The 22802-nt window shown below is 40.3% G+C and overlaps 1 protein-coding gene across 3 annotated transcripts in view; it reads left to right on the top strand.

Moving 5' to 3' along the window:
• Nucleotides 1–22802, top strand: part of LOC122816609 (rho GDP-dissociation inhibitor 1-like) — a 2167530-nt gene that overhangs the window by 1522895 nt on the left and 621833 nt on the right. The window lies entirely within an intron of this gene.

Here is a 22802-nt window from a genome sequence, read left to right as displayed (position 1 = left end):
TTTTCCTGGATGAGAACCCTTTTATGATGAGGTGTGCTATTTAGAAGGACTTCCTGACTATGGTGATGTGACTATCAAATGATAGACTACTGTCCACCTGGATCCCAAGGTCTCTTATCACACATTCAGTGTTAAGTAGATTGCTGCCTATGTGGTAGTTCATGGGTATAGAGTTTTTTTACCAAAGGGGATGACACTGAACTTTTTGGCATTGAGCTTGAGGCCATGGCTCTGACACCAGGCATATGTCTCAGCGAGGCCCTTCTGTAGGATGTCCACATCATTTGGGGACTTGACTATGGCTCCTAGTTTGTAGTCATCTGTGAACTTTATTAGCCAGAGGCCTTCTGTGTTAGCCTGTACTTCTGAGAAGTAGATACCAAACAGGAGAGGTCCCAGGATGGAACCCTGTGGTACTCCACTTGTCATTGCTTTGATGTCAGATTTGGAGTCTGCAACTTTTACAGTGTGGGTTCTGTCAGTGAGCCAGTTGGCAACCCATCTTGTGATGTAGGGATTTATACCTAGTTTAGTGAGTTTAGCTATAATTCCAGAATGGGGGATGGTGTCGAAAGCCTTGGCGAGGTCAAGATAGGCTGTGTGAATCACCTTACCCTCATCTACGGCTTTGGTGACTGCCTCAAAGAAGTTGATTAGGTTCAGGAGGCATGATCTGCCTTTCACAAACCCGAACTGGGTGGGATCCAGAGTTTGGAGGTTACCAATGTTTTTGTTTATGAGTTCCATGATGATATGTTCCATGGCCTTGCAAACCAGGCTGATCAGGCTAATAGGTCGATAGTTCCCAGGATCAGTGGTGGCTCCCCCTTTGTGGAGTGGGATAACTGTTGCTGTGCGCCATTCAGTGGGCACAAAGTCTGATGTGAGGTTATTATTGAACATGGTGCTTAAGTGGGGAGCCAGTTCATTCTGAAGTTTATGTAAAATGCAGCCTGGGATGTTATCCCATCTCATGGATGCTGTGTTTTTTGCTTTAGAGAGTGCAGCTTTTACCTGCATAGTTGTGGTTACAGGGACTCTGCATTCTTCCTGTACAGATATGGGCCTTTAGGGGGTGAGTTGTGGGTAAAGTTAGCACTGAACCTATCTGCCAGGATGTTGGCAATATCAGTTGGTTCTATAATTTTCATGCCATTGTGCTGTAACTCAGAGCAGATCTGGGTGTTGCCATCAAGATTCTTGACATAGCTATAGAATGCTTTGTGGTTGTCCTTAGAATTAGTGGTGATTTTGTTTTCTAGCTTTGGAGGATCTTATAAGGGATCTCAGCTTCTTACTGAGGCTGACCAGGGAGCTCCTCCACTCATGGGATTTTACTCTCTTTTGCAACAGTTTCTTCCTTCTGTTGTACAGTTTGTTTATGGCAGGGGACCACCAGATTGGCTTCCTTTTTTGGAGGATAGCGTCTTGGTTCTGTTTGGAATAGCATGATCCATGCACTCGTTTAAGTGCTTATAGAGTGCATTTGTGTAGGATTAAGCAGTTGTAACTGTATTGTCAATCTGCATGGGTGTCATGAAGTTCACCACTTCTGTCCTAAGAAGCATGAAGTTGGCTTTGGAGAAATTTTTTTACCGTGGTTTCCTTAATGGGGGGGTGGGGGCGGGATGTGGATATCAAGGGTGATTAGCTTATGGTCGGATTGTACCAACGAGGAGTTGACTTCAGGTGTGGAACACCGGTTACTCACATTGGTAATGACTAGGTCTAGGATATTGTTGCCCTGGTGGGGGTGTGGATAAGTTGATCCAGGGCATTGGAGTTTATGAATTCCAGAAATCGTTGAGCTAAGGAGTTGGTACATCAGTAGTTTTCCCAGTTAATGGTGGTGTAGTTGAAGTCGCCCATTATTAGGGTGTTTGGTTGAACCCTAATATTTTCCAGTACATCAAGAAAAGAGGATTGGGAATCCTGGGGCATGGTGGGGGATCTGTAGCAAGCTACAATTTGGATTGCAGTTTTGCCCAGAGTTAGTTGCACTTGGATAACCTCGGATGCATTATGGTGAGCAACTAGCCTGGAGGTGTGGATATCCTTAATGAATATGGACACACCTCTGCCTTTGGTGTTTCGGTCCAGGTTACATGGCCAAAAAGTGTGGTATGAGTTAAAGCCTGGTAGTACAGGGGTGCTCTCTGGAGCCTTAAACCAGGTCTCAGTCACTGCACAGATATCAATGTTCTCCATTTTAAGGAGTGCCTCGAGTGACTGCATTTTGAGATTTAGACTTCTGGCATTGAGTAGAATTACCCTCAGTTTTTGCTTGCCTGTTCCTTTTACGGTGGTGAAGTTGTCATTTGAACCTTGCCTAAAAAAGGCACTATAGTGGCAGCAAGAGCCTTAGCCAGTATCTGGAATCCCAGGGGCAACAGGCGCAGGCCATTTGTGGCAAAACATCTTGGTCTGTTGACCATGTCATCCCAAGCAGACAGATACTGGATCCCCCTAGAATGACACCAGAAGCTTAGCCAATTGTTGAAGTCAATCATTTTGTCCTTGTACTGCGGTATCATTCTGGGTGATGGCAGAATGCTACTCAGGTCTAGGGTCATACCTTCCTGGGCTACAAGATTGGAGAGCTCTTCCATGTCTCTTTTCATGTAGTCCAGGATGGTGCATCTCAGGTCATTCACACCAACATGGACAATGACAGAGTCATATTTGTACTTGTTTTGGAGTGACCTGGGAGCGTGGGTTATGTGGCAGATTCTGGCACCTGACAGGCAACTGACAGTAACCTTCTGCTTGTTTAGCCTGGTGAGTGGGACATCAGTGTGCCTGACTATAGAGTCACCTATGACTAGTGTGTTGAGTACGTTGTTTTGCCTTATTGGCTGCGGTTGAGTGGCACACTGAGTCTGTGGGCTATGTGTCATTTGGGTTGTATTGGGGGATGGAGGTTGCTTGCGTTTCTGCTTTGGAGGTCTCTGTTGCTTAGACAGATTATTAATGAGAGCCCTCACGAATATTTTTGTGTTACTACGTGTGGATTTTGGTGGTATAGATTTAGTGAGACTATGTGATGAGTGTGGTGCAGATGTTTACCTTCTCCTCATGACTGTCAAGTTTAGTCTTGGTTGGAGAGAGCTTTACCTCCAGTTTGGCTAGATAAGTGCATCCCTCACAGGTTGTAGTTTTGGGTGGTAGAAGGAGAGGAATGTCTGTGTACATGCGGCAGTTTCTACATTGCCTCAAGATGCCTAGATTCATCAGATAGACAAGAGAGAACACTGGGAGCTGACCCTTGGACATGCCTGAATAAAAAAACTATTTTCCTCTAGATAAGTGAGGAAAGTGAGTACAAGAGCTGTTTTTCTCTAGGTAATGAGGAAGATAGAGTGCTATAGTAATTAGTAGCTTATTTAGTGCTTACAAGTTCTGAACAAGTGCTGAGCATGAATAAGCAAATTTAAGTGCTAAAACTAAGAATCTGTATCTGCACTAAACAAGTTACAGGGCAGAAACAAATGCAAATGCAGGCTTTCAAATCAGAAAGTTGAGAGAGATGGAAGAGATTGCCCAAGTGGCCAATAATTACAATTTCTGGGCCAGAACCACTCCTTATGTGGTAGACAGGTTACCTAGTGCTTACCACTCCCACTGATAAGCTAGAAGGCTTCGCTCCAACACATAAAGGCTTGGGGAGAACTTCAGAACCTTACATACAGTCCTGGATACAGCAAATCTTTATCTGGAACACTAGTTACAGGAAAGGTAGGAAACAGGCTTACAGTTTTTTTTTTTACAGAAAAGTAGCAAAAACAGTAGTAAAAACAATTCACATGTAGTGCAAGCTAGCACTCTTGAGTATGTAGCAATATTAGGCCAAACACAGTTAAAAAATGCAATTAAATTAAAAAGCACTAAAAGCAAGTGCAGAAAAACTTTATTAGGTAGAATGTGATAAAGAGATGGGATTGGGGGAGTGTCCCAGATCAAATCTACAGTGGGGTGGGCAACAGCACAAGCCACCAAATTTAAACTACAAGCAAAAAATAGGGAGGGTGGATGGGACAAAACAGTTTCAACAGAAATCTAAGCAACAATTAACAGTACAAACTCTAAAACCAAAAAATATATACTCAGCTCTGTATATTTGCAGATAGATTGGAAAGCAGTCTCTCAGAACATAGGTTCCAACAATTAAATGCAGGCTGTTACTAACAGGTCTAATTGTATGCAAGTGATCCTTGAGTTAGATAACACACAAGCTGTAAAACCCAGTTATACCAACTGAAGACACAGCAGAAAATAGGGGTGGGGTGGGGAAACAATTTCAATAGAGATCTAAGCAACAACTAACAGTACAAACTCTAAAACCAAAAAATTATATACTCAGCTGTGTATATTTGGAGATAGATTGGAAAGCAGTCTCTCTGAACAGGGAGCCAACAGTTTCAACAGAGATCTAAGCAACAATTAACAAACTCTAAAAACCAAAACATATATACTCAGCTCTATATCTGCAGATAGATTGGAAAGCAGTCTCTCAGAACACAAGTTCCTGCAGTTAAATGCAGGCTGTTACTAACAGGTCAAATTTTATGCAAGTGATCCTTGAGTTAGATAACACACAAGCTGTAAAAAAGTTATACCAACTGAAGACACAGAGGAAAATATGGGTTGGGAGTGAGGAAAACAGTTTTAACAGAGATATAAGCAACAACTAACAGTACAAACTCTAAAACCAAAAAATATATACTCAGCTCTGTATATTTGCAGATAGATTGGAAAGCAGTCTCTCAGAATAAGGAGACAGTTTCAACAGAGCAACAATTAACAAACTCTAAAACCCAAAAATATATACTCAGCTCTGTATATTTGCAGATATATTGGAAAGCAGTCTCTCAGAATAAGGAGACAGTTTCAACAGAGATCTAAGCAACAATTAACAAACTCTAAAACCCAAAAATATATACTCAGCTCTGTATATTTGCAGATAGATTGGAAAGCAGTCTCTCAGAATAAAGAGACAGTTTCAACAGAGATCTAAGCAACAACTAACAGTACAAACTCTAAAACCAAAAAATATATACTCAGCTCTGTATATTTGCAGATAGATTGGAAAGCAGTCTCTCAGAACACAGGTTCCAGCAATTAAATGCAGACTGTTATGAACAGGTCTAGTTTTGTGCAAGTGATCCTTGAGTTAGATAACACACACACACACACTGTAAAAAACAGTTATAACAACTGAAGACATGGAAGAAAATTGGGGGGTGGGGTTTTCAACAGAGATCTAAGCAACAACTAACAGTACAACCTCTAAAACCAAAAAATATATACTCAGCTCTGTATATTTGCAGATAGATTGGAAAGCAGTCTCTCAGAACAGGGAGACAACAGTTTCAACAGAGATCTAAGCAACAATTAACAAACTCTAAAACCAAAATAATATACTCATCTCTGTATATTTGCAGATAGATTGGAAAGCAGTTTATCAGAACACATGTTCCAGCAATTAAAAAAAAAATCTTTTTGTGGTTTGTGGCAGAATAGGTAGTTATTGATATTAACTTTATTGTGCCAAGTTTTTATTATAATTAACTTCTTTGTTTCTTTCAAAGTGATTATGGCAGAGGCTTTAAGACAGAAATGGGCCAGTATTGTAGTGCAGGCTGAAGATTTGTTCAATGCCATTTCTGTTTAGGTGCCAACAACTAACATGCAGGGTGTGACCATGCGTAAGAAGTGGCAGATGACTACAACCCGGGCATACAGGGTGAAGAAAGCCAAGCAGACAGCATCAGCAGAGAAGGCTGCAGAGGTGATGATGCCCCCTGTATCGGCTGCTGGTAATAATTCATCATGCTTGAGGGGGTGAGGAGACTGGAGCAGGTGTGGGGGGTGACGTAGGGGATAGTGAGGGTGTACATAGGGGGCTACTGGGTAGTGGTTTGGAGGTGTTAGCTGAGTGTGGAGGGGTTTTTGAGGATACCCTGTCCCTGTTAGATCAGGAGTTAGGGCCGGATGTCCATGAGGTAGGGTCTGATTTTGGTTTACAGCTGGGGGATTGGATGACATCACAGGCCCTGTGACAGGAACAGGCTCCCATTTTATTGACCCTGCACATATCTCTGTTAGTAAAGGAGAATATTTGGAAATGGGAGTTTGTCGATATTTTTGAATTGATTGATGCAAATGGGGATCAGCGGTTGACGGAAGCAGAGATGGCTAATGGGAAGGACCTCTTGGCTGCATAAGACATGGGATAATTGGGTCCTAGGTTTCATTCATTATATGGCGGTGTGTTTGGAAAGGGACGCTTCGCTGGCTGTTCGTCTTTTGGCTTATTTTTTAACTATTAGGGAAGTGCAGAGGTTGAAGCCTGTTTATGGATGGTTATGGTATGACCAAAAATTTCACAAACATAAAGCAGTAGATAAATCTATGCATTGGGAGATCAGACATCTGGACATTTGGCTGTCCACCATGATGGATACCAGTGGAGGGGGTAGCAGATTATCTCAGCCATTTGAGGGAGGTGCAAGGATATGTTGGGCTTTTAATGCTGGTAGGTGTTCCAGGATGGGCTGTAGATTTGTTCATATTTGCTCAAAGTGTATGGGGGCGCATGCATTTACACATTGTGGGGGGGTGGGGGTCAAGTTCGGGGTCAAGCACCACATTTTGGGGGTATAAGAGGTTTGAGTAGTTCAAAGTCAGCGTTGTCAGGTGGGCGTGGTCAGGCTAATTTTCAGGGCCAAACGGAGGGGTCCTTTCAGGGAGGTAGAAGGAGTTTTGGGGAACCGTTCCCCTATTAAGATGAATGTATTGAAGGACTTATTGATGCATTATCCACTACCGATGGTAGTGGGGGAGTTAATAGAAGGTTTTTCCAAAGGGTTTTCAATTAAGTCTGCATTGGTGTGGGGCAGGAGGATGGGGAGAAATTTGAGGTCTGTCAAGTGCAGGGAGGTGATTTTGCAAGAGTTGATTGACAAAGAGTGTCAGGCTGGGAGGGTGTTAGGTCCTTTTTGTTACTCTCCTTTCCCTAACTTTAAGATGTCACCATTAATTTTGGTTCCAAAGAAAAAGCAGGGTGAATTTCACTTAATTCATCATTTATCGTAACCTGCGGGTGAGTCAGTGAATGATTTCATTCCCAGTGAAGAGGCTAGAGTAACGTATTCATCTTTAGATGATGTAGTTCTGGTCATTAGGAGTTGCATGGCCCTTGGTTAGTTAGAGTAAATATTGAGTCAGCTTTCCATTTGCTACCTGTGAGGGAGGAGGAGGATTTGCCATTATTAGGCATGGTGGTAGGGGACAACTTTTATTTTGACACTGCCATGCCTATCGGATGTGCGGTGACATGTGCTACTTTCGAGAAGTTTAGCTCAGCGTTGCACTGGATATGGCAGCAGAGGGTGGAGCATCAGCAAGCCATACACTATTTAAATGATTTTTTATTGGTGGTGGAAGGTAGGCAAGGGATGTAGGTAGGTATGCAAGAGTTTGTGGGGATGTGTGAGGCCTTGGAGGAACCTTTGGCTAAGCATAAGTTCAAGGGCCCGGTGAGGGCCTTAGAATTTTTGTGGTCGATGGTAAATGCAGAGCAGTGTTTGTTTTGTTTGCCTCCAGGTAAGATGGTTAGGCTGTGGGACAAGATCATTTGGGTGAAGTCTAGGCCTCAGGTTCGGGTGCAGGATGTTATGGAAATGTTGGGTTTGTTGAACTTCGTATGGTGGGTGGTGCATCCTGGCTGGACGTTTTGTCGGCCTGTGGCATTTTTGTTGAAAGGACATAAGAGTAAGCACCACAGAGTAGGGGTCAGTAAGTTGGCACCAGAGGATTTAGATTTGTGGATGGAATTTTTACAACAGTTTAATGAAATTTCATTTTGGCAGTTGGTTTGGGTTACACAAGTAGAACTGCAGTTGTTTACTGATGCAGCTGGGGGCTTGGGAATGGGTGCTTACTTTGCGGGTCAATGGTTTGCTGTTCCATGGCCAGAGCATTGGTCGGAGGAGTTGAAACGGGATGTTGCCTTTTTGGAACTGATGCCAATCTGAGTGGCTTCGGTGGTATGGCAGGATCATTTGAAGGGGTGGAGGGTGGTATTCCATTCAGATAATTATGCAGCGGTGAGAGTGCTACAGATAAAAATGGCTAAAGCACCTCGCTTGTTATTCATTCTTAGGAAATTGGTGTTGCATAGCATGCTGATTAACTTTTCTTTTACAGGGTTGCATGTACCAGGGGTTTTGAATGAGACAGCTGATAGTTTGTCTCATTTTCAGTTCCGCAGGTTCCATCAGGTGGCTCCGGAAGTGGCTTTGCATCCATCAGTTGTCCCACCCAGCATTTGGTAGATTGAGAAATAGTGAATGGCAGGTTGCTGCAACAATCATGGGCGGCATCCACGAGACGAGCCTACAGTAGGGCATTGCTTGAATTTGACAAATATTTGTGGCAGTTATCTGATGAGAACTGCATGTGGTCTGAGAATTTGCTATTATGTTATCTAGGCATGTTGTAGGGGAAGGGAAGGGCAGTGCGAACGGTGAGGGTGGCCTTAGCAGCCATTGCTGCATATACTCGGTGGGTTGGATTAGAGGATTTCACTAGGTCATGGGTGGTGAGTAAAGTGTTAAAAGGGTGGGCTAGAGTTGAAGGGAGCAGCATGAATATGAGATGGCCAGTTACGAAAAGTATTTTAAGTATGTTGTTAAAGGGTTTGGGTAAAGTGTGTGGTTGTTTGGATGAGTATGTGTTGTGGTGTACAGTTAGTGTTTGGATGTATTTTTTTTTTATTTTTATTTTACATTTGTTGACCGGGCTAGTCCAACTGGATATATGTCCATTTTCAGTGGAGGCCCGGGGAGAAAAGCTCCAAGGTCATAGTTAGATTAACAAAAACATTGATGTTGTTACACAAGATAATATACTGGTTAATACATATACAATTATAAACCTATAACAAGTGAGTACAATTAAATACACTGATGCTTACAGACCAAATAAGAGAAAACAAGAATTATTAAATGATTTCACGAGGTACAGATTTGAACAGCCAGACAAGGAGGGCTAAAATAGAGTGTTCTTTGGTTTTAGGCTGAGAGAAGCCGACTGGGACAATAGCTTATTAGTCTGGAGTGGAGCAAGGGCATAACCATTTGGATTTCAAGTATGCTCTAAGATGTAATTTAAATTGGTGCTGAGAGGGCATAAGTCTTAGGTTGTTTGGTAGGGCGTTCCAGGATTTGCCAATGGAATTGGCATATAGTGCATCACCACCAGCATTGTTAGATTTAATGGTCCTTACTTGTAGACTTTTGGAAGACCTGAGGGAATTAAGGTTGGAGTAAGTATTTTGTTCAGTGAGGGAGTTTTACCTGGATGGTTAATAATTTTAAAAGCCTCAGTTAGCTGGCTGAATTTGAGTAAATTGGGCAGTTCCAGCCATTCGAGACCTTAAATTTAGGCAGTGATGAGTGCGATAGGGCGTTCCTGTTATGAATCTGGCTATGTGATTATAGGTAGTTGTTAGTTTATTAAGTTCTTTCTTGTTTAGGAAGGAGAATATCGGGAGGCATAAAGGAGAGTGAGAGTAGGTGGGTTCGGGCAATAGTCAGTTTGGTGTGCGGAGTTAAGAAGGCCTTTATTCTATACATCGACCCAAGTTTTCTGTTAACCGATTTAATAGTTAAGTTTACATGTATATCAAATTTAAGTTTATGGTCTATGGTCACCCCTAGTAGTTTGGTATTGGATACGAGGTAGATAATGGTCCCATTGTTGGAGGACACATGGAAAGAAGGATTGTTGGTGTTGAGGGGTTCTATAGTTTGAGCAGTCACTGAGGTGGGGAAAAAGAGAAGTAATTTGGTTTTGGCAGGGTTAAGTAAGAGTTTAAGTTCCGAGAACCATTTTTCGACAGTAAAGAAGCAGTTTTGGGTTGTGGCTTGGAGTTTGGCGAGAGATTCATCAGAGCAGATCAGGGTGGAGTCATCTGCATATTGAATACAGGTGGCTTTGGGAATAATTGAGTGTAGGCCATTTATGAAAATGGAGAAAAGAAGGGGACCAAGGATAGATCCTTGGGGGACACCAATATTAGTTGGGAGTAGGTCTGATAGGCTGTTTTGCCACTGGACTGCCTGTTTTCTACTAGAGAGATAGGCATTAAACCAACTTATGGTTAGTTTACTAAGATGTAATGTTTCCAGTGCCTGAAGCAGTAGTTGGTGGTTGACCATATCGAAGGCTTTCGACAGGTCTAGAAAGAGCGCAGAGGATATTAGTTTATTATTGCGATTGTGGTTGACTGAGTCTACAAAGGAGAGAAGAGCTGTGGTTGTGCTGTGATGGGAAGCCATGTTGGGTATTTGATAGGAGGTTGTTATGTATGAGGTAGGTAATGAGTTGTTTATGGACACAGCGTTCCATAATTTTGGCTAAGGGAGACAGTATGGCTATGGGCCTATAGTTGGAGGTTTCTGTGGAGGGCCCTCCTTTGTGGAGGGATGATATAAGAGATTTTCCAGATAGAGGGAATAGATGCTTCAGAAATGGTCCGTTGATCAAGATTGATACAGGGTAGGCTATGGCATCAGATGCTATTTGTAGGTATTTGGCAGGAGCTGATCAGCATGAGGGTGGTTGGTTTCAATTTTTTCAAGAGGGTGCGAATGAAGGAGGTGGAGATGGGTTGTAGGTTAAAGGCCGTTTGGGTTGTATTTATAATTGGGGTTGCCACTGAGGAGGCGTGGGAAGCTTGCTGGCAAGGGACTGGATGGTCTCAGTGAAAAAAGAATTAAAGGAGTTGGCTATTTCTGTTGGGTCATTGTCCATGAGTTTGTCGGGGGTGGGGGTAGTAGACTTACCAGGATGAAGTAAGCGGTTAAAACTAGCCCAGAATTTTTTAGGATTATACTGATGTTTGTCTTGGAGGTGACAAAAATATTGTTTTTTATCAGATTTAACGGCTACTTTGGTTGAATTTCTTAGCTGGAGGAACTTGATGCGGTCTAGGGGTTCTTGTGGTTCTCCACTTATTCCAGGCCTGGTCTCTGATTCTAATTTTGGATTTAGTTTCTTGTGTTAGCCAGGGTGCTATACATTCCTTAGTTCTCGTAAGTCGATTAGGAGCATGGGAATTGAGTATCTTGAGGAAAGTGTTATTAAAGTATGAAACACTTTCATCTAAGGATAGGGTTTTTAGGATGTGCCAGTTACAAGCCTTGAGATCAGCTAGGAATTGGTCAGGGACAAAATTTTTGCTATTCCTTACTAATCTAGTTATGGGGGGAGTCTTATTTGAACATTTGTGTTTTATAATAAAGGTAGCAAGGTGGTCACTAAGGTCATTGGGAAGGGTCCCTGTGGTATAGTTATTTGGATTCCTATTAGTAAGAATCCAGTCAATAATACTCTCCTTTTGTTGTGCATGTCCAATTCTAGTGGGAGAAAGAATATTTTGGGAAAAACCATGTAAGTTAATGGGGAGAGGATTTGATTGGGCCGAGTAGAGACCAGTCTATATTAACATCTCCTAATATTATTGTTTCTTGTGGATAGTTATTAGCAAGCCAACTAAGGGTTTGTTCAAGATTTTCTACATTTTTGCCCGGTGGTAGGTAGGTTACTATGAGATTAATACTTTTTTGTCTGTTTAGGGATATCTTAAGAGCAATCAGTTCCAGGTTTGGAACTTTTGGGGTTGCAGTGAATTCATTGTGATGCTCAAGGAGTTCTTGAACATCACAGCTATTCCACCACCCTTTCTGGTTGTACGATCAGCCCTGATGATGTTATATCCAGGAGGGATAATTTCCTCATCCTTGGTGCTTGGTTTGAGCCAAGTTTCTGATAAACACATTATGTCCGGGAGTGGATATCAAGCATGGCATGCAAGCTATGTACTTTATTGTTAATGCTTCTAATATTGAGATGGAGCAAAAAGAGGGAGTCCGCAGGTCTGCTAGCTGCATGGCGGAGGTTAGGGTCTGGGTCACTAAGAGGGCCTGGGTTGGGGTGGATGTCCCCGTCATTAGTGATGGATTTTTTCAAATATTCTAGTATTTTTTGTAGTCTGGTTAGTAGTTTAAGCTGTTCTCTTAATGAGGATACTTTTGGGTACCTAAGAATAAAGTGTGTACTTTTAGGGATGAGGTGAGTAGCGGAGTAGAGAGATAAGAGTAGTGGTATTTTGGGAATACAGGGAGGTCTGACCCTTAGGAAGGTACATTCTAGTTAGGGCTTGTGTTTCATAGGCTGTTAAGAGATACGGTAAGATGAGGAGTAAAAGTACAAGGGGGAGGGTGGTAAATGAGGTTCTGTCCATGGTGAGGCTGAGATCTCAGCGTCAATAGGGCTAGGGGCGATACCTAAGTCAGCAGGAAGCTGGAGGTAGTAGTAGGGTGAGATAAATGGAGAGAGTTAGGCAGGTGGGCGGGTTAGGTTTGGTGGTGGGGAGTGGCAGAGAGATGGGAGGGGAGTGGACAGTTCTGATTGGGTAGTGGAAATGGGGATGGGCTTGATGACCAAATAAATGTAGAGGTAGTGGGGGCGGGTGGGAATAGGGGGCAGGGAGGCGGAGCAAGCATGTTATTTAGGCGAAGCGGAGCGGGACTACACCACAGGATTTCCTGGGTCTTAGAGGAAGCCAGGTTTAATGGTAGCTACCTAAGTTCTATTATTGTTCCTTTAATTTTATTTCTTTTTTGTTGATTTTTATGTAGAAGGAACCAGATTTTATACTACCTGGTACCTTTATTACAGTACAAGGTGTTTGGCAAAGTACAATGAAAGGGGTAGTTATTTATTTACCCTGAGTCTCTTAATGGGCTTTTAAAGTTGTTTATGCATTCGCACTGGTGGGGTCCTGAGGGTCCTGAGTGCCACTCGGTAGGCGTCTGGATTTGGGGCTACCTAAGATGGAGGCAACAGAAAGAGAATAACTTTTTACAGTGTTTGTTGCAGTAACAGACAGTATTACACAATGCAGTAACAGACAGTTTTACACAGTGCAGTACGAGGATGAATTCAACAGCCTTAGTGATCTTAAGCATTGGATAACAGCTAGTTGTATTAAGCAGTAATTTCCTTCCCTTTGGCGACTTATGAATACTCTACTACGCACTCTGTTTATCTGATAAGACAATAGCTAAATAGCTAACATTAGGTGTTTGCAGCATGAAATACTTTGTATCTAGCTTGAAATTGAGGTTACATCCTCCGACCAGAAAATTAGATCTAACAAGCAACCACTTTCAACTGCAGTGTTTGGCAGTATAAGTCAAACAAAGTTATCAGCTTTTAAACAGTCGCTAATGCACAGCTGCATCCAGATCTAACAATTAATCCAATTTCTAGAGTAGCATCTAAGAAAACGCTAATGTACATTTACTTTTACCACATACTTTTTTACAAAACGCCAGTTGCATCTACACAGTGCATACAATCATGACTACAAGCAGGGTTTCTTGATTAAATTACTATCAGTAATCAAAACAACAGTAAGAGTTGCAGTTATATTTATCTATTATATGTACAATCAGAGCAATATGCAGTAGTTACATACCACGAGGGCCAGTGCTGCCGCCCGATCGTAAAGCACAGTTAGTTTGAAAATATGGCGGTTTCTGAGGTCTCTTTCTAACCTCGGCTGCTACACCACAGGATTTCCCTGGGTCTTAGAGGAAGCCAGGTTTAATGGTAGCTACCTAAGTTCTATTATTGTTCCTTTAATTTTATTTCTTTTTTGTTGATTTTTATGTAGAAGGAACCTGTGTTCAATAGATTTTATACTACCTGGTACCTTTATTACAGTACAAGGTGTTTGGCAAAGTACAATGAAAGGGGTAGTTATTTATTTACCCTGAGTCTCTTAATGGGCTTTTAAAGTTGTTTATGCATTCGCACTGGTGGGGTCCTGAGGGTCCTGAGTGCCACTCGGTAGGCGTCTGGATTTGGGGCTACCCATTCAATGTAGAACTTCGCGGCACATTGACTTTTTAAGCCTCCAAATGAGGAACGTTCTTCGTAATGAGATGCACTTGAGTTATGTCAGTTCCCTTTCCTGAAGTAGTTTGATCCACAACTTCCATGTTATGCTGTAAATTATCCACGTTTTAGTTTATGCTTCTTCAGCTTCCGCATAAATCGGTATTGCGGTGTGTTTCGTGTGTCGGAGTTATTGGATTCATTGGCATGGGAGGATGTATTGATATTACCTAGGGTAGCACATATTAGATCGTGTTCTTCGAAGACAAATCAGGAGGGGCTTGAGACACCCATTGTTTTGGAGGAGGTGGGGGTAGCTTGGCGATGTCCAGTAGTTTGGGGAAGAAAGTTGTGTTGGTGCATGGAAGAGTAGAATTCAAGGGTTGTTTTTTTCAGCAGTGAGTGGTAAAGCATTGACAGGTGAGCAATTGAATATGGTTATAAGAAGGGTGCTTTGGAGTGTGAGTTTGCAAGGGGATAATTTTCTTCACATTCCTTTTGGATGGGTAGGGCATTGGATCTGGCTAAGGAAGGTAGGTCAGTGGAACTAATCAAACGAGTGGGTCGGTGGACATACAATGCCTTTTTGAATTATATTAAATAGTTTGTAGAGGCTTTGTTTTTTTAAAAAAAAAACTTTTTTCTCTCTTCTCTTAGATCAGAGATGGATCATCATTTTGGGCCATTCCTTTATATTCTGGGCTGCTAGGTGTGTGGAGGTTAGACTCAATGGCATAAATCTGGGTTTGGATCATTTCAGCTTAAAAATCATTTGGCATGGTGTTAGAGGGCTAAGGTGGAGTCAGATATTGCAAGAATTTAATGGGTTGCAGGTTAAGTAGGGTTGCCTCAGGTGTTAGTAATTCATTCAGGTGGCAATGACCTAGGCAGGGTACTGAAGAGGCAGTTGGTTTGTCAAGTTCATGAGGACATTTTAGCATTGCGGAGGATGTATCTGGGGATGGTTTTTATCTGGTCTGGGATTATTCCTTGGTTGGTATGGAAAGGGGCACAGAATTCTGCCACCATGGAGAAGGCTCGCAGATATGTCAGTTTTAAGTTGGCAAAATATTTGGGAGAAATCAGAGTACATACGGTCCGGCATGTAGAGTTTGATAGTAAGGATCCAGTGTGGTATAGACGGGATGGTGTAACCCTCAATGATTTAATGATTTCGGTTTGGATTTATTTAACCTTAATTTGGGTTTGATGGTGGAGGATCTTGTAAAGAAAGATATTATTTGAGGGGGAACAGTCCTTTAAGGGCTGGTGGGTGGAGAAGGGTCAGGCCTGACCCTCTTCTGTTCCCCCTCTACAGGATGGTGGATGGAAAATTGAGGAATTAAGGTGAGCGGGGATGCTGCCTTTGTTGTTTATCCAAGGTGAGTGGGTACACTGCCTTGTCTTTGGCTATTGTGTATATGGGTGAGTGGGGACGCTGCCTGTATGTTGATTTGATTGATGTTTGATACAGTTTTGTTGTTGTTTCATTAGCTAACTGTATTCAAGGGGTGAGTGGTAATGCTGCCTTTATGTTATTTATGTCTTTTATGTTTCAATAAAGTTATGTTATTAAGCAATTTATCACAATAAAGGTCATCAAATGTCTGTGGGTGTTTGTGTATTTATCAGGACTGTGACAATACAAGATAATTACATGGAACATTAATTTTATTTCATGAGAGCTTTCATTGCATATACAAAAGGAGATGAAACATACACTGTGGAATAAATTAAATTAACAATTCATACAATAATCAAACACATATAGAGTATCAAAGAGGCAGTTTTTAGTATTCAGGAGACAGACTGTCTGTGAGTAACTGGGGTACAGAGGTATTATCTTTTTAAGGGTTAGCCTGGTGAATGGCATGAGCATAGCCAATTACTCTGAAAATGTTTTTTCAGGAGTTTTTTTAAACTGAGCAGTGGAGGTGGTACCTTAGATGCGGGGATACTATGCACATTTACACTGCATAACTGCTCCTTGCCTTGCTTGGACACATCCAGAGTCACTAAATGGAGGAGTGGGGTGCAACAAGTATGTCACAATTTGAAATGTCTCTGTCTGACTGTGATGGCCCTGACACATTTGTCATACCTCTCAACCTCAGAGCAAGAGATCTGGACAAAGTTACACATAGAAGTGGGACAAATGCGCAAAAATAAGGACAATTTTTAAATATTCCTTTTATAAACTTTGAAAGATAATAGAATAGTAGGTCTTGCATTAGTATGAATTTTCTGAAGGGTATGAAATCTGAAACTGAAATGTCTGTCATTATTTTCTAACTTCAGTCTTTAATGATTTGCCAATAATTTCCCAAGAAAACAAAATTTTATGAAAAACGGACCAAAAATGTGATGCAAAAATATAAAATAGCAACACAATACAGCTGGGAACATGTCAGAGAAAGGGCACTTTCTTAATATTTGTACTGCTAACTTGAGCAGCTGACAAAATAAAATAATCTGCATACATTTCTGAAATAAAAGTAATTTATAACTCTGATTGTTACAGTTATTTATTAATTGTAAACCCTCCACATTTTCTTCCAAAATTGCCATTTTGTGGAGGGATTATTAGGGGAAGAGCAACATTTTGAGCCAAAATCGGGGACAGCTGAAAGGTTTGGATATGTCTAATTCTATAAAGCAATTTACACGTACCTCTCAACCTGTTAATGCAGGAAATCTGGACAAGGCCAAATATATTGGGGGAACATATAAACAGTACTAAAATTGTTCTTGTATAAACTGAGACAGTTGATAGAATAATAGATCTTGCTTTAGCATGCATTTTTCTGAAGGATATGAATTCTGAAACTCAGTGTCTGTCATTAATTAGTGACTTAATTCCTAAATGATTTGCCAGAAGACCACAAGTTTTATGAGAAACAAAGTAAAATCTGTTCTTTCTGCAAAAATCTGTACAGTTGAGAGGTATAGTTCAGCCAGGGCTGTCTTTGAGTTTGCCACCCTTTCCCCCTCACAAAATCATGGTCAAATGGAGCCTCCCTCCTGCAGCCATTCCAATGAACCATTACTTGGCTATTTTATCCCATTTACCATAAACACTAATGTGCATACTACTTTACTTTTGCAATGATTTGGACTTCATTTGAAAGTTTTATTTTGCATTTTACAACACACACACTAATAGATATCTGCTAAACAAAGCAATGCAGTCTCATAATGAAAACAGACTTAGCATTAAAACTTCTTTGCCCTTGAAACTCACATTGATTGAAACAGCATTGAAACCCACATTCAAAGAAAATACATTTTTCCAGTGGCAGATAAAGATTAACTTTGGGTCTGTGCTGTTTTCAAATCACAGACCCGTGCACATGAATCATACACATGCTCTTTCATACACCTCCTGATTGTATTAAATTATATTCCTTGCACAATACAGAACAGTTTTAGAGGGCATTTTAAATTTATTGTTTTGAACATTTTTCCAGTAAAAAAATGAAGCAAAATGCATGCACCAGTAATGACAAAACTGCCCAATTCAGAACATTTCCATCATAAAAGTCTACTCAAACTTCTACAGTGCACCAGTATCAGTAAATATGCACAATCTCTGAAGAAGTAAAAGTCCTCTAAACAATTCCACATTAAAGAGATCTGTAAATAATGAAGAGGTTGCTGCTAGCAAACAACTTTATATTTCATTGTTTCATCTACAAATAAAGTGCCTGTTGCCCTTGAGGAATAAATTGCTTATGTTACACTAAAAAATGATAAGCTAGTAATATTGCAATAGAGAATGGAGGCTCATAGTTACTAGGTATCTTCACCAAAAAAGGAGTGCAGTATCCACCACCTTTGCAACACAGTACAGTATCAGCAATGCATCTACTTACTCTGGGAGTAGAACCCACAGCCTTCTGCATCAAAAGCAAGTATACTACCTGTTGTGCTATTAATAATGCAAGCAAACTCAGCATAAGCAGCAATAACCTTTTGGTCCCCTGCAGCTCTCAGCTCCTTGTAAAATCTATTCAACACTCAGCTGTATCTCTGAACTTTGCAGCACAAGAAATCTGGAAAAAGCCAAAAATGTATTGGGGGGACAAAACCCAATATAACAGGGCCACATTTTAAACTTTGCTTGTATAATGTTGGAAAGATGCTGGAATAAAAAGCTGTGTTACCACCATACATTTCACTGCCATAACTTGAACCCAGGACCCTTTGCAAAACAGTCAGAGCAACATATCGCTATGCCAAATCAGCTGTTTTGTGAAAGAGAGGAAGACTGAAACTTAAATGGCTACTATTTAGTGAATTCAGTTCTCACCATAGTTATCAACCTCCTAGCACAAAACACGGGAACAAAGCCAATAATGGGGGAATACATCCCCAAACATATTCAGTGAATGCAGTTCTCACTATAGCTCTCAACCTCTTAGCAAAAAACACCTGGACAAAGCCAGTAATGGGGAAATACAGTCCCCAAAATAGGGACAAATTTCAAATATCCATATTATAAACTTAGAAAATTGCTAGAATAAAAGATGTTGTGTTACCGTGCACAATGTTCCGTGACTAGTTTTATTTTGTAGTTTCTTTTTATTTTATTTATTTTATATTTTCTTCTTCTTTTTTGTTTACAGCTGGGGGGCTGCAGTCCTGCAGCCCAATAGCAGGATCCACCCCTGGCACAGTGGATAGTGTTGTTGCTTCACAGCAAGAGGTTCCTCAGTTTAATTCTCAACTGGGGTGTCTTCCGTGCAGATTCTGCATGTCATCCCAGCGTTCACACCAGTTTCCTTCCAAAGACATGCAGTAGGTGGACTGAACACTCTAAATTGGCCACAGGTGTACATGTGAGTATGTGGTGTGGAAGAACTACTGTGACAGGGCTAGACACCCAGTGGTGTAAATCTTGGATCTAGATGATTGTCACTGTTGACACCCAAACCTCATGTGCAAAAATGGGAAAAAGGGATTGTGGATGAATGGATCTACATCTATAGTGATATTTGTATCTAGTTATCTAGGATTGCTGGATCTGCATCTATAGTGATGTTTGTATCTAGTTATCTAGGATTGCCGGATCTACATCTATAGTGATATTTGTATCTAGTTATCTAGGATTGCTGGATCTATATCTATAGTGATATTTGTATCTAGTTATCTAGGATTGCTGGATCTACATCTATAGTGATATTTGTATCTAGTATTTAGGATTGCTGGATCTACATCTATAGTGATATTTGTATCTAGTTATCTAGGATTGCTGGATCTACATCTATAGTGATATTTGTATCTAGTTATCTAGGATTGATGGCTCCACACCTATAGTGACATTTATACCTAGTTATCTAGGATTGCTGGATCTACATCTATAGTGATATGTGTATCTAGTTATCTAGGATTGCTGGATCTACATCTATAGTGATATTTGTATCTAGTTATCTAGGATTGCTGGATCTACATCTATAGTGATATTTTAATCTAGTTATCTAGGATTGCTGGATCTACATCTATAGTGATATTTGTATGTAGTTATCTAGGATTGCTGGATCTACATCTATAGTGATATTTGTATCTAGTTATCTAGGATTGCTGAATCTACATCTATAGTGATATTTGTATCTAGTTATCTAGGATTGCTGGATCTACAGGGAAGAAATGTGAAAGGATATTTAGAGAGAGGTACACGAAATAAGGGAACAGAAAATATATATAAACACACAACCAAATGTGGGACATGTAGTCAATGTTATGTTATAAATGAAACTGATGGACTGATCCTGAATAATATTAATAGAACTAAGATTAGGTTTGTGAAAGGGAATTGTGCCACTAGGTATGTGATATACTTGGCCAAGTGCACGGAATGTTTTGGATACTATATAGGAAAAATGGAGCAGTGTTTTAAGAAGAGGATATATGCTCATTTATATAGTATAAGGTCTAAGGATAATAATAATGCACTTTATAGGCATGTAGAGAAATTTGGAACTGAACACAAATTTATTTTTGGTATATTGGAAAATATAGTTCCTGATCCTAGAGGGGGTGATGTTAAAAATATTTTGGCCTGTAGAGAAGTATGGTGGCAGCTTTTCACTGATGCCACCACCCCTCCCCCCGGATTAAATGAGTATATATCTATCAAACCTCTTTTAGACAGAAGAAGATGAACAGGTCTTGACATTTACTACAATAGTTTTTTAATTCTATATGTTATTCACTATATAGTGTTATTGATGTTATCAGTTATCAATTATATGCATTTCCAGATATGTTTGATATTTAACATTTATCATTTTATTATTTCTATACACTTTTAAAATACAGTAGTGGAGTTGTACATAAGTTATTTATATTATATATAGGTTTATATGAATTTTGTATAAGCGTAGTATATCGCTTTAAGAATGGGAGTATTGGTTTTAAATTTTGGCGCCAACTAAGCTATTTAAATTGTTTGAATATAAATGTATTTGTTCTGATGAAGCTCACATTTTAGTGAGTGAAAGCACTTAATGTTGTGAAATAAACTATATTGCTGTTTTTACTTGCAGCAGTGGATTTTGTTGTTTTACTGTTTGGGGCATTCGGATGTACATTTGCATTCAGATTGGTGGTTACAAGGTATCTAGTTATCTAGGATTGCTGGATCTACATCTATAGTGATGCTTGTATCTAGTTATCTAGGATTGCCGGATCTACCTCTATAGTGATGTTTGTATCTATTTATCTAGGATTGCCGGATCTACATCTATAGTGATGTTTGTATCTAGTTATCTAGGATTGCCAGATCTACATCTATAGTGATGTTTGTATCTAGTTATCTAGGATTGCTGGATCTACATCTATAGTGATATTTGTATCTAGTTATCTAGGATTGCTGGATCTACATCTATAGTGATATTTGTATCTAGTTATCTAGGATTGATGGATCCATGTCTATAGTGATATTTGTATCTAGTTATCTAGGATCGATGGATCCACGTCTATAGTGATATATGTATCTAGTTATCTAGGATTGATGGATCCACACCTATAGTGATATTTGTACCTAGTTATGTAGGATTGATGGATCTAGATCTATAGTGATATTTGTATCTAGTTATCTAGGATTGATGGATCTACATCTATAGTGATATTTGTATCTAGTTATCTATAGATTTTGAAAGATTCTGTATTCCATAACTGTGTGAGAACTCAAGTTGTCTTTTTTTCAAAGTTTGTTTTTTTATCTTTTTTGAGTTCACCATTTTAAAAATAGATAATTGCTTAAACCTCAACTTGTCTTGTGCTCCAAGACTGTATTTGAGTTGAAGATTTTTTCTTTTATTTATGTAAATTAAAGTTAATTAGATAAGAGATGATTTTGAGCTGCAGGGTGAAAAAACAAATTTATTTATTTATTTATTTTATGATCATCACCCTATCTCTATACATCGTCACCTGTCCCAACCCTCTAAAACACACATATACAGGGACTGTCATAATCTATCCAACTTTAATCCTAATATATTTAATCAAACACTTTCATCAATAAATTGGTCTTTTCTCCAGCACCTCCCTCTCGAAGAAGCTGTTCTCACATTCAACAGCATCTTCCTTAACACTCTTAACTCCCTAGCCACTATTCCAAAAGTTTGAGTTAAAACCAACTTCGCTCCATAGATAAGTAAAGAGACACTATCTCCCTCATGTGGAAAAGAGACAATGCATGGAAAACCTGCAACAAACTTAAATCCCCTTCCACCCTCCAGCACTATAGAGAACTTTGAAATACCACAAAAAAACACCCTTGATAAGGGAAACTTCTATCTTAACCCTCAAAAAAGCCCCCACTCCAACACCAAAAGATTCTGGAGTACTGTCAATAAGCTCTTACACCCAGGTAACCCTTCCTCTCCCAAATCCTCCCCAAGCAGCTCCCTTCTAGAAACCGCCACATTTCTCAAATCCTTCTTTATAGATTCTATATAAAAAGTAGTCAAACCTAACACAAATATTAATCATGAAATCCCTCCCCTCCCTCTCATCCAGCCACCTTCGCAATCAAGCCCATCACCACAACCGTTATTAAGTCTCAACTCTATAAACTTAAACCCTGCTGCCCTTCGGCTAATAACTTGCCACCCTTATACCTCAGACTAGCAGCCCCCTCCATTGCCTGTCCAGTCTCCATACTTATTAATTGGTCAATTCAGGAAAATGTTGTCCCTCAAATATGGAAAAAGTCCTATATTATACCCCTGCAAAAAAGGTGGAAACTCCACCGACCCCTCAAATTTCAGGCCTATTGCTATTCTATCCCCTCTCTCAAAGATCCTTGAAAAGTGTATTCACAAATAGCTCATTGCACATCTCATTCAGGAAAGTCTCCTCACCATGACCCAACGTGGCTTTCACCCTCATCATAGTACTACTCCTGCACTTCTATCCTTCACTAACTCCACCTCCACCTCTCTCAATAACAACAAACTCATGTCTTCCCTCTTCCAGGACCTCTCTAAGGCTTTTGACACTGTTTCCCATAACCTCCTGCTCTGCAAACTTGCTTCCTTCAACCTCTCTACCTCCACTCTTAACTGGTTCTCTTCATACCTATCAAATAGAGCTCAGTCTGTTGAATGGATGTCCGCTACTTCTCCATTCCTTCCCATTCTTACTGGAGACTACCAAGGCTCCATCCTGGGTCCCCTACTATTTAAAAATTTTACTAAAGATCTCTTCCAAGCCTGCTCCACTCTAAACTGATACAATATGCAGATGACTCTATAGTCATGTCTACCTCTGACAATCTATCCCACCTACATACCCTCACACAAGACACACTACACTCTGTCAAA

The sequence above is a fragment of the Protopterus annectens genome, chromosome 12.part0 (assembly GCF_019279795.1).
Source record: "Protopterus annectens isolate FY-2018-M chromosome 12.part0, PAN1.0, whole genome shotgun sequence".
In the NCBI taxonomy this organism is placed as follows: Eukaryota; Metazoa; Chordata; order Ceratodontiformes; family Protopteridae; genus Protopterus; species Protopterus annectens.
This window is presented reverse-complemented; position numbering and strand designations above follow the sequence as displayed.